A 12,500-nucleotide genomic window follows, 5' to 3' on the forward strand; every position below is an offset into this window, starting at 1 on the left:
TCATTCAATCAAACTTCATATTAAATGTTAAATCCCAAAATGCAAACACACCATTGTTGTATGCACTGTTATCTAACTAACAAAATGGAACTTACAATAAAATGCCACATAAAAAACAAGCAACCAACTATGGCCCTCTGAAAATCATAATTGATTTTGTTAAAGCAAATATTGTCACTATATTGTAAAAGTACCCACACACTGCAATGCAGGAATGCTACTGACATTTCAAACAGAGCATTTGGAGACACCTACAACATAAACCAAGAAGTTTCATATAAAATATAAAAAATGACTTTAGCTTACGTCCGGGTAAAGAAGTGACAATATATTATGGCATTCTAATTGAATGGCTCCCATTTTCAAATGCATGAAGCTAAACTAGTCTCATTAATGAATTACTATGAACGTATTTGGATTGGTCACCTGCACTGATTAGGACACAGATGCCAATTAAAGTATCTTATTCCATAGTGGAATGTCTACGGCACCACCATGCACCAAGAAGGAAGGACAAATAATCCAGTGGAAAGGTGGCACAATTCCTTCTGAGTAACACCTAGCTGAAGCCACCCTACATGGTACAAATCTTTTTAGAAATGCTAAAAAAGAGCAAATGTACCAGGAACTAAGCATGTAGCAATATATGTCTTAAATCAAGCAACAATATCTAAATAAACTACATAAATGCATGAAAGTTGAGCAAGTAAGACATTATTGTTTGCAAACAACCTTGACCTACTATATCTAGATCCAATATCACACAACTTGCTTTACAACCAACACACCAAACAACAACGCAATGTAAACATTTCCAAATCACAGAAAACATGTGCTTTTGAAAATATATTGATAAATAATATTAAAACAATTTCTACTATCTATGTGAACACTAAAATAAATATGCAATACCTTATTATTCAGACTTAAAATACAAAATGTCAATAATAAATATTCATACATATCAACAAAAACGTAATTTATTTTAATATATCCACTACCAAGCAAGCAAAGCACATCATAATATAAACAAATTGCCTAGGTTTTCTAGCATAAACATTATAAAATGAACAATTTTCTAAAACTCATATCAATTTCTGATGTATTCAATAACTAAAACTATTTAGTTTATTTCTCACAAAACATATTAAAAAACAACCCACCCAAAAAAACTAAACAATTGTCCTGACCCTATTCCCCTACAAGTTAAACATTCCACCATTGAAATTATATTACAAAATATAACATACATTGCCAAATAAAAAAAACTTAAAACAATAAAAACATATTCTTAATACACATAAAACAACAATATACACACCAACCATGATAAACAAAATGATATTTCTAACAATGATCTTAAAATGTTTATAGAAAAACAAGTTCTTATCTGCACAATTCAATCCCACAATGTTCTTCGCATCACACTATTTTAGACATGATATTTGTGTCCAGGATATTTATGAAACAAAATTATGGTGGAACATTACAATTTGTGTCATTACTGGAAAATTCACATGGTTGAGGTCCAATGTGCAAATTGAAAGTTTAAATGATTTGGCTTTTAGACATGTTATGTTTACATCACATTGTGAACCAATTACAATCTGCTTCACTGTATTAGCTATAATGTACTTCATGTATCTGAAACATTTTACACAACTCTCCTAGTAAGACAGATATTTTACTGGTCACTATGAAGCTATTATATCTCACCCTTGTGGCATGAACATTGTATGAGAGTAGGATCTGCTTACTGTGGTTGCCCCCACTTTTTGCTGGTGTTTCCTTGTTTTTTTTTACTTTAGTCTGGCTGGGGCCCTGCTATCCAGGACCCCAGCCTAGCTGCTTCTTCTCTAAATTGATTCCATGTACTGGAGGTACAGTCCAGTTTGGTTATAATGGTACCCTTGTGAGTCCCTAGTATATGGTATACTAGGTACTAAGGGCATAGGTACCTCAGAGGCCTACCACGGGCTGCAGCATGTATTATGCCACCCCTGGGAAGCCTTCCAAAATAACACCACAACACTGTTATTGCAACCTGTGTAAGGTGGTGCATGCACCCCTTACTGAGATATAGGTTACTGTTATATTTACTGTAATGCTTTTTCCCCTTGTGCTGGCTCCTGGGACCGCCTGGGTTCGTGCTGGCAATTCTGTTGTGCCTCCGAGCCCAGAGTTTTCTCACGTAGCAGTTATCTTTGACTCGGCTCAGCTGGTCGTGTTTGTTTGCTTCATGCTTACTTGAATAAACCCTTACTTCTACTTACTATGAATTTATGCCTTATAATTACAACATTTTTGGCAACGATCTGCCCTACCCAATGGCGCATAACCCATTCAAGAGGAAATTGCGATATTTTGAACACGGAGGCAACATCTACTTTCAAAAGGAAGTCGCAAGATACTCCTGAACATGAAGGAATTACGAACAACCCGACAGCCTACAAGTGTGATCATCGCGAATAATCATTGGTACCACACAATTTATTGAATTTATTCAAAAGCACAAGGTACGTCACTTTACAACTTCCTATAAGGAGTCTTGCGTCTTACGCTTGCATACGCGGCTTTCCTTGCAGCTCACGTCTTCCCGATTCTGTCTCCAGATCCTGCCTAAACGTAAAAGAAAACTCAAGCTGTCTTCTTTCTTAAAAGGGCAACACCAAAGTTTGTTCCCTGCCCCACCTCTGCCAAACCTTAAAACGGCAAGATCTGTGGGCCCCTTTTACGCCCTCTAGTGCTTTAAACTGACAGCTCAAAGCCGTTGCTTTAGAATCAGCTGCCACCTTCACATTAGGAGAACATCCAAGCATCAGCACATCAGTTTCAAACAAGGATTCACTTACACATTGAAGCACATATCTACAACTGTGACGCATACACATAAGTTCATTGTGTGTCTAGACAGTGTAAATTTCCATTCTTGTGAAAGGGCGGGATTTTACTTCTAGAGTAGGCTTACCATTCTCCAGAATCCCGACACAGGTCGACTAGACCTTTTTACCTGTCATAGAGTGAAATAGGAAATCTATCTAAACAATGATTAGTCAATTTCAACCAATTCCCCTTGTACCCCCAAAGAACCACCGACTAGGAACTAAGTTCAAAAATTTATTACAAAGCCAAAAACAACTGGATGTATAAACATCTCAGAAAAACGTTCAAAAGATAAACAGGCACTAATACAAACATAATCCTACGTAAGAATCTCAGACGACTCAGAAATAATACAAGAATCAATTCAAGAATCATCAGGCTAACAAGAATTGCTATAACCTGAGTTTTAGTATGCATTTATAAAAGGAATAAATCCAGGTTAGTCTGTCCCTACACTATTCTAAATAAAATCTCTACTCAACAATATCCCATTCAGCAAAGGTGTCAGCAGTGGTGACTCTCAAAGGAGTTCACTCACTTTCCTTCGATCTCAATCTTCAGACTACTCAGTCATAGCTAAGCTCTCTGCCTGACCAACCGCTCTCTCTGACTCCTCAGCCCATCTGCTCTACCTCCACCCTCGGTGTGCTGTCCCTAATACAAAAACCCTACAATGCGGACAACACGCCTTCAGGTACGCCCCTCTAGAAGGTGTTGGTTTTCAGATTTTTCCATTATGGCACCTCTCCATCTTCGTCCTTTAAAAACGTCCTTGGGTCCCAGGCTCTCCTTCGCTTCAAGTTGCTTCCTTGAATTCCTTGGCTACTCCTCCACATCTGAGCCTAGTATCCTAACTCTCATACACAATGGACCCTTCTACTCCACTATCTACTTGGTCCTGCACCTGCAAAGGAACGCATGTGAATCGGCTCACAATTTCTAAATGTTGCAATTGACTTTAGCTAAAGCAGCTTTCTCCAAAAACATTTCTACGATTTAATGCTTAGCAAGGCATTTCAATCAGGCCTACACGATTTCCATGAAATGGGCCTCTGCACGTTTATGTGCGCCAACATCCTAACATAAGCAATACATTTTCGTTCTTTAACATCATCTTTAATGCAAACTACAATTCTCTACCTAAGCCATTCAATCACGTTTAAAAGGTACAACTGTGAGTTTTAATAAAGCAGATCTAACGGCACAATGGTGATTTATTAAACACATCTCTTATTAGTGAAATACTTCACATCAAACAGCATCTCTATGTTAAAACAGCATTATTGATTTTTAAAGCACTTTACATTAGCTCTCAGTGTATTTCTAATACCAACTACATTAGTTCTCAACCCTACATTACATTTGAACATGATAATAAGTCCTCTATATATGTGGGTGCTGACTACTCGTGCATATGATGCACCCCTACAATTTTTACCTCTGTTTTGCGCTCTCTCAGTTCCCCCCTTTGATGACCTGTGCCATCACCATCACCACACCATCCCTGAAGGTAAGAACTAAGTTAAACAGAGCCTGTCGCCACTTTCCCTCGCTTGAACATCTCCATCGCTCTCAAGCTCTGATATTGACTGTCCTGCAGTCTCTCCATTCTTCGCTCTTGCACTCTCATCGATCTTTCCAACCTAGTTGACCTATACCACTTGTACACTCTTACCAAACCCCACAATCCAATCACACATGCCATATGATGAGGGGTTTCAGTACAAACCCAAGGAAACTCCTTCCCAAGTTTGCAAACCAGTTTCCAACCTCTCCAAATCCTTTGCCAACCTTCTCCCACACATTCTCTTGCGTCAAATCCTCAATTTCATAATGAATGGCAGTAATGTTACTTATATATTTCTTCAGATCCTTAGAATTGTCTGGAATATACGTGCAACATCCCTGGACCTTCAAAAGTTTACAGACTCCTCCTTCTTTAGCTAGAAGGACATCTAAAGCAAGACGGTTTTGTAAAACCATCGTCCTTATCGACAACATCTCACCCTCAACCAACACTAATGACTTAGCTGTACTTATTGATAGTTCATCCACCACAGTAGCCAACTGTCGTATCTTCACGTCATTCAGAATCACTCCCAACATGGGTATCACTGCTCCGAACACATCTCCAACGATTGCAGCAGCACTTTTACCTCGCTTTACTCTCGTCTGGTGCCCTCCCTCCAAGAGAGCAAAATCCTCAGTATGGTATATTTTGGGAAAAATAATCGCTAGATTACACGTCCCATACCATTTCTCCGGCAATCGCACATATGCATTCCTTCCGCAGACAAAATACACAGTAGGAATCACCTGCACCACGCTCTGCAAGAAATCCTTTGTGTAATACTCCAATGTGAAAGTGTGCTCACATGTTTTATGACCCACATACACATTCTCATAATACGTCTGTGGTCTGTGAATGCACAGCTTCCCTTTCTGTACCTCATCTAGAGCTATCGGGCCATAGGTCCCTCTTGACTTGTGCTGCTTCTCCTCATCCGTCCAATCAACTTTACCTTGCCCTGAATCTCGCAACTGTTTTTGCTTTTTGTACCTGTCCTCTACTTGTTCTATGAACTTTTTCTCTGTCTCTGATAGCAAACACGTCAAATTGTATCGGTGAGCATATGAGGTGTCTAACTCTTGTGTTGGAATGAAAAAATATCCAAGTCTGTCCTCTGACTTATAATAATCAAACTTATTCAGGTGCTTATAAGTAGGGACTTCTGGAAGCACAGCATCATAATTCGAAAAGTAATACTCAAAATGATGTCGCCCATAAAATATGCTAAGCAGCAAACTACGTGAAATTCCATATGTTAATGGAAGGTGATGGTATTTAATACCCTCATCTACTTAAGCCGGCAATTGCATACACACATAACAGTCTTTCGCATCCATCGCATCAATGTACTCATACAACAACTTTGCATACGCATTCTGCTTAAAATTGCCTTTAGACAGATCTGCATGTAACCTATGACTCTCTTCTACTAGCAAAGATTTCTCAGCTCCTATTTTGACCTGTTTCTTGCTAGGAGTGGTAGGTGTTGGTGTTCCCTCAACCTCCACTGCCTGCTCGTGAGGCACTAAATATGAAACTATAACTACTAAGAAAATAATGAGTATCCCTCCTCCTACAAGTGTGCCTACAATGCACTTAGCCCTACGAGTCAGGTTTCCAGCCTCCATGGTCTCAGAACAGTGTAGCTCGTTCTCAGCAACAACACAAAGTCTCTTTCTTGGCTGTTTGAATCTCTCGAACCACACCTGGTAGCAGAAATCCCCTTGTAGTTTTTAGTTCTTCATTTACATCAACAACAAACAACCCTAACCCTTCTCCGTCCTCTGTGGAAAGTCCGTAAATTTCTTCTTCTTCCACTCGGCTCTAGGTTAGTTCAACAGCTATTTACAAACGTCTTTAATAATCGATGATCACACTTGTTCCAACTGCACCTAGCACGTACTCTAAAAGTTCCATGCGAAGAACAATCGATTCGTGAGTTGGTATTTCTGGACCAAATGTAGGAAAAATCAGTCTATTCAGGATTAAATCACGTATCTTGCTTAGATAAGGGGGATTAGGAGCGGTGAGCGTCAGTACGCCTTCGATCTCAAGTCCTGGTACCAACAGCACCACATCCAACTTAACATTTGGGTTCGTACTGGTCACTGTCACAGCCCTCACCCTCCCTGATCTCAGTACACCGGGCATCTGTCACAGGGTAGGTCCACTCAGGAGTGGCGTATCTTCGACAAGGTACTCTCACTCTCCTTGACCTTCTTGGACCTCCTTGCTCTATTTCTTGTTCACCTTCTTCCTGGTCTGAATCTTCAGATACAGGGGCAAGATCTCTTTCGGAAGCCAGTCTTATGTTCAATCGCCTCCGCCTCTCAGGCCAACGTGTCTCTGCGCTTCTCACTCTTCTGCTTCTCGTTCGCACACCCTGCTCATCACTACTTTCAGCTTGCTCTGTGTTCAAATCACCTTCACAGCAACTTCCTCTTTCAGAGGTAGACTCAGAGTCGCTGTCGTCGTGATTTCCTTCAGCTCGATCAGATGAGCTACCAGCTTCTTCAGACACCCCCACAGCTTGACTTGTCCCCTCTAGTGGATCTTCCACCACAGCTGGATTTTCATCTACGAGAGGAGCTGTTTCTTCTAGAGGTGCTGGAACTCGTCGGGTGTGAGAAGCATGGACCCAGTTCGGCAATCCTCTACACTTCACAGCAGTGTTCGTCACCAAGATAACCTGAAACGGTCCTCTCCAGCGCACATCCAGGCAGCTTTTCCTTATGTGTTTCCGCACCAGGACCCAGTCACCTGGACACAGGTCGTGACAAAGGTCTTTAGAAGCCGGAATTTCAGCAGTCCGCAGCTGAAGGGACACAGAATGGATGACATCAGAAAGTCCTTTGCAATAATCAAGGATCAGATCATCTGTGATATTCAGCAAGGCTGTTGAAGGAACAGATGGTAGCCTCATAGCCCTCCCCATCAATACTTCATGAGGTGAGAGACCTGTTCTCCTGTCTGGCGTACTGCGCATGCTCATTAGCACCAACGGTAATGCATCTGGCCATTTCAGGGACGTGGATGAGCACACATTTGCCATTCGGGCCTTGAGTGTTCCATTTACTTGCTCCACTATGCCAGAAGCCTCTGGTCGATAGCTACAATGTAGTCTCTGGTCAATGTTCAGTGCAGAGCAGAGCATTTTCACGATCTCGCTATTAAAATGCGTCCCTCTGTCTGATTCCAAAGAGGTCGGAACCCCGCAACGTGGCACAAGCTCCCTCAACAATAACTTTGCTACTGTGAGTGTATCGCACCTACGTGTTGGGTATGCCTCAACCCACCTGGAAAACACACACACGATCACCAAGACATACCTGAGGCAATTACACCTCGGCATCTCAATGAAGTCCAGTTGCATCCTATTGAAGGGTCTGCCGGACCTCCCAATGTGACTCAGTGTGACTGGTGTTCTTTTCCCAACGTTCATTTGTTGACATGTAACACACCTCTGACATACTGCTTCCGCAGCCGCTCAGAATTTCGGGTTATACCACGCTTGTCTGAACACACGCATCATCGCATCTCTCCCCATATGCACAGGACCATGTATCTGTCGTGCCATCGGACTCACTGGCTCATTCGGCAACACAGCTCTCCCATCAGCCGAAACCCACAAATCCAACTCTCCTTTGACACAACTAGCTGTCCCCCACACCTTTTTCTCATAGTCTGACGCCTGCTCCTGCATGCACTTCAACTCATCCCAGGTATCAGCCACTTCCAGTATCATGTTTAACTCAGTCCCTCCCTGCGTCCCTTCGACAGTTTGTTCAGTAAACGAGTATCCCTGCTCGGCACAGTAACGTGCGACTTCATCAGCATAACGATTACCCAGGAACACAAAGTCAGTACCCTTACTATGTGCAGTGCATTTCACAACGGCTGTCTCTGCTGGAGCCTGCAAAGCCTCCAGCAGTAATCTGACAAATTCTCCATTCCTGATAGGGGAACCTGATGATGTCATGTAACCCCTTTGAGACCACAACTGACCGAAGTCATGAACCACACCGAACCCATATTGGCTGTCAGTGTATATGGTGATCCGAATCTTGTTGGCTGCCAAACAGGCATGTGTGAACGCAATTATCTCAGCCACCTGAGCGGAGTGTACTCCTTCCAGGCAGGCCACTTCTACTATTCCAGAAATAGTACAAACAGCAAAAGCTGCTCTCAACTGACCAGTATTGTCTCTTACACATGATCCATCAACAAAGAAAATTTCATCAGGGTCTACCAATGGCTCATCAACAATATCCGGTCTAGGTTTGGTACACAGTTCAGACACATCAAGGCAATCATGGTCTTCACAATCATCGTCTAAGACATTTGGTAATGGCTTCAAAGTAGCAGGAGTCAAGACCGAGCACCTCTTAAGGGTCACATTCTCTACATCAAGTATAACCTGCTCGTAGCGTGTGAGCCTATTATTTGTCAAGTTCTGGGTCTTGGTCCTGGTCATCAACAATTCTACTGAGTGGGGAACATGTACCGTCAGTGGATGACCCATCACAATGCTTTCACACCTTTCAATGCTGACACCTGTTGCGGCAACGGATTTGAGACATCCGGGCAACGCTGCGGCTACTGGGTCTAAGGTAGCCGAGAAGTAAGCAACTGGTCTACGAACAAAACCATGATCCTGTGCTAAAACTGCCAAAGCACACCCCTCTCGCTCACAACAGAACAGTGAAAATGATTTGGTGTAATCAGGCATTCCAAGAGCCGGAGCGCGACACAAGTCCTCTTGCAGCTCAAGGAAAGCTATCATACAGTCTTTGCCCCATGGTACCGGATCACTTACATCCTTGTGCGTCAGTTTCTGCAATGGTTTCGCTTTCAGGGAAAAGTTGGCAATCCACTGGCGACAGTAGCCAACCATCCCCAAGAACATCCTAACCTCTCTCTGGGTCGAAGGCACCATCATTTTCATGATCGCCTCAATCCTGTCAGGCGACACTTTCCTCTTCCCCTTCTCTATCCTGTGACCCAGATACTGTACTTCAGACAAACAGTACTGTAACTTGCTGGGGGATACCTTGTGTCCATTTTCTGCCAAATGGTTCAACAAGGCAATGGTGTCAATTCTACAAGCTTCTTCTGTCTCTGACGCAACAAGGAGATCGGCTATGTACTGCTGCAGTACTAGATTCTCAAGATTCCTTTTCAGCAACTGATTAAAGATCGATGGGTTCTCTGTGTACCCTTGAGGGATACAACACCAGCTTGAACGCAAAAAGAAATTGGCTCTCCTCATGCAATGGAATCGAGAAGAAAGCCTGACAAAGGTCAATCACAGTAAACCACTCAGCTTGGAATGATATCTGAAACAGTATCACTGATGGATTCGGCACCACTGGACAGCATGGAAAAACTATGTTGTTCACCTTTCGCAAATCCTGCACAATCCTGAACTTCCCGCTAGGCTTCTGCAAACCCATGATCGGGGAGGTGCATGGACTACCCATTACTTCCTTCAGAATTCCCTGTCTAATCATGGATTCGATCACAGGTTTTTTATTCCTGCAATAGTTTCCGGAGTCAAATTGTATTGGGGTGTTCTTGGGAACTCAGCATTCGGTTTTACTTGATTCTTAACTGGCTCTACTCCTCTAATCAAACCGATCTCTTCTCCTGTAAAATCCCACACTTCCTGTGAGACTGTATCCCTCAAATCCCAAGGGAGTTCCTCCACAGTTAAAGCAGGATACAATTCTATGCACACATGCGTACTTGCAACCTTAAAGGCAGCATCATCATCGTTTGTCTGCAACTACACTCCCTTGGGGGTACAATAGATGGTACAATTGAGTTTACACAGTAGATCTCTCCCTAACAGACACACAGGGCTGGAATCACACACTACAAATTGGTGTTTATCCCTAAAATTTCCTATCTTCACTGGGACTGGCTCAGTCAGCGGGTTCGTCATTCTTCTGTTTGCAACTCCTACAACTTGGATACTCTGTTCTGAAAGGGGTAGGTTGGGGACTACTGCAGACCGTACAGTAGAACGAGTAGCACCAGTATCAACCAGAAAGGTGGTGGGATGGCCATCCACATCAGCCTCTACGAATGGTCCTCTCTGGTCTACCTCCAGAACTGCCCAGAGTGTACAGTCCTCCTCCCCACTCAGGCATCGTCCTGTCACTGGGTCAAAGTAATAATACTCATCCCCTTCAACTGTGAAAGGCATCTGCTTGTAAACCTTGTTCCCTGCCGAAATCTTCGGTGGCTGGGGAACCGGAACCCGAAGAGATGAAGTCCCCCCTTTAGCCATCTTAACCTTCGCTATTGCTACTTTCTGCACCGGAGGGGCCTGAACCTCCTCCTCTTCCTCTTCTTGTCCTTGATTTTCTGGGTTAAGGGGACACTCGCATCTCCAATGTCCGACCTCATGACACTGATGACACTTGGTCGTCTTCTTCAGAGTCGCCAGATCTATCCTCGGTCTCGTACCGTCCTCATTGTCCCTTTTCTGACCACCCGATTTTCTCCCTAAGGTTCCACCTCCTGACTGACCTGTCCCCCCGATTGCATCTGAACTAACATCAGCTTATCCTTAAGCTTCTTTGTCTTAGAGTCTATCTCGTCACTGCAGTACCTTGCGTACCTCAAGATCTCATCTAGAGGCTTGTTCTGCCAACAAATTAAATGTTGTTGTATCATGAGACAAATATCGGGTCTCAGTCCTAGGACAAACTTAGACATAAACTGTCCCATGTCCTTTGGATCCATCACATCCAATCCGCTGTACTGCTTAAATATCTGCAATAATCGCTCATAGTACTCGTGAACTGTCTCCTTCAGTTCCTGCCTAGTCCGATCTATCTTCACCCAGTCAATGTCCTGTGGTGGTACCTTAGTTTTTAACCGCGTGATCACCTGCTCATACTTTATCATCACCCTGGGTGAAGGTCCATTTGTGGCAGCATCTCGTTCTGGCTCCACTGTGGGCCATTCAACACTGACCTTACAGGCTATCCACAGGTCTCCTGGAACCACAATGTCAAACAGAGTATTCAGATCAATCCACAATACCTTTGAGATCTTAACAAACCTCTCTACCTGTTTGTACCATTCCACCGGACTCTCACGCAACTTCGGAAATGAGTTCGTAATGGCAGCCAAGTCTCCCCTACTCCAGGGTACATGTACATATCCCCCGTGAGCCACCTCCCGCAAGGGGTACGCCTCCACATGCATCAACCCTCCTCCCGGAGATGTCTCAATAGCGCTTCGCCTAGCACTCTTTTGCTTTGACCACCTTTCCTCCCATTTGTCCAATTGGACCCATGTTCAGAGTCCCACAACCAATTCCCTGATGTGGGTTTTTAATCCGATCACCCTATTCTCTTCTAGATCTTGATCCGAGTACTGCAACCTATGGCCACCCTGTAATGCTTTCATCCTTGTCAAATCCACAGCATACTTGTTCGCTAATTCAGACAATTTCTCATGAGCTGTCCTAGCCCTTCGAGTAACATCTTTCGCCACAAACAACAGTTCATCTGGTTCATAGAGTTCGATTCTCTCTAGTGGCAATGTGCCTTCCACTATTTCCTACACTTCTGATTTGAGTCTCATCACATCAATCCTCCTTGCCTTTATTGCCGCCCTCAATGTACCTTGACTAGATGTTCCATTAGAGTCTCCTCTGCCACAGTCCTGACTCACTCGTCTGTCTTCTTCAGGTGTGTTATGGGGAACCCTTCGGTTTTCCCAACCTTCACGGTCCCACTCAGATCTGTTATCGCTAGGTGCGTGGTGGGACACCCCCCTACTTTCCACACTCCCGCGATCCCATTCCTGTCTGCTTCCGCTAGGCGTGCAGTGAGACACCCCCCTATTTTCCTGACTTCCATGATCAAAATCATCCCTCGACCTGTTGCTCTGGGTATCCACAATCGTCTTCCAAGTTCTCAAATCAGGCCTTAATTCCCTAGGCGACCTTGGCCGTGGTCCTCTCAGATCCATCGGTCCTCTCAAAGCCCCCTGCTCTCTAGATGAGTCTGCCGATGCTGCCAAAGGGATG

Source organism: Lissotriton vulgaris, chromosome 4_1 (genome assembly GCF_964263255.1).
Source record: "Lissotriton vulgaris chromosome 4_1, aLisVul1.2, whole genome shotgun sequence".
Taxonomy (NCBI): Eukaryota; Metazoa; Chordata; class Amphibia; order Caudata; family Salamandridae; genus Lissotriton; species Lissotriton vulgaris.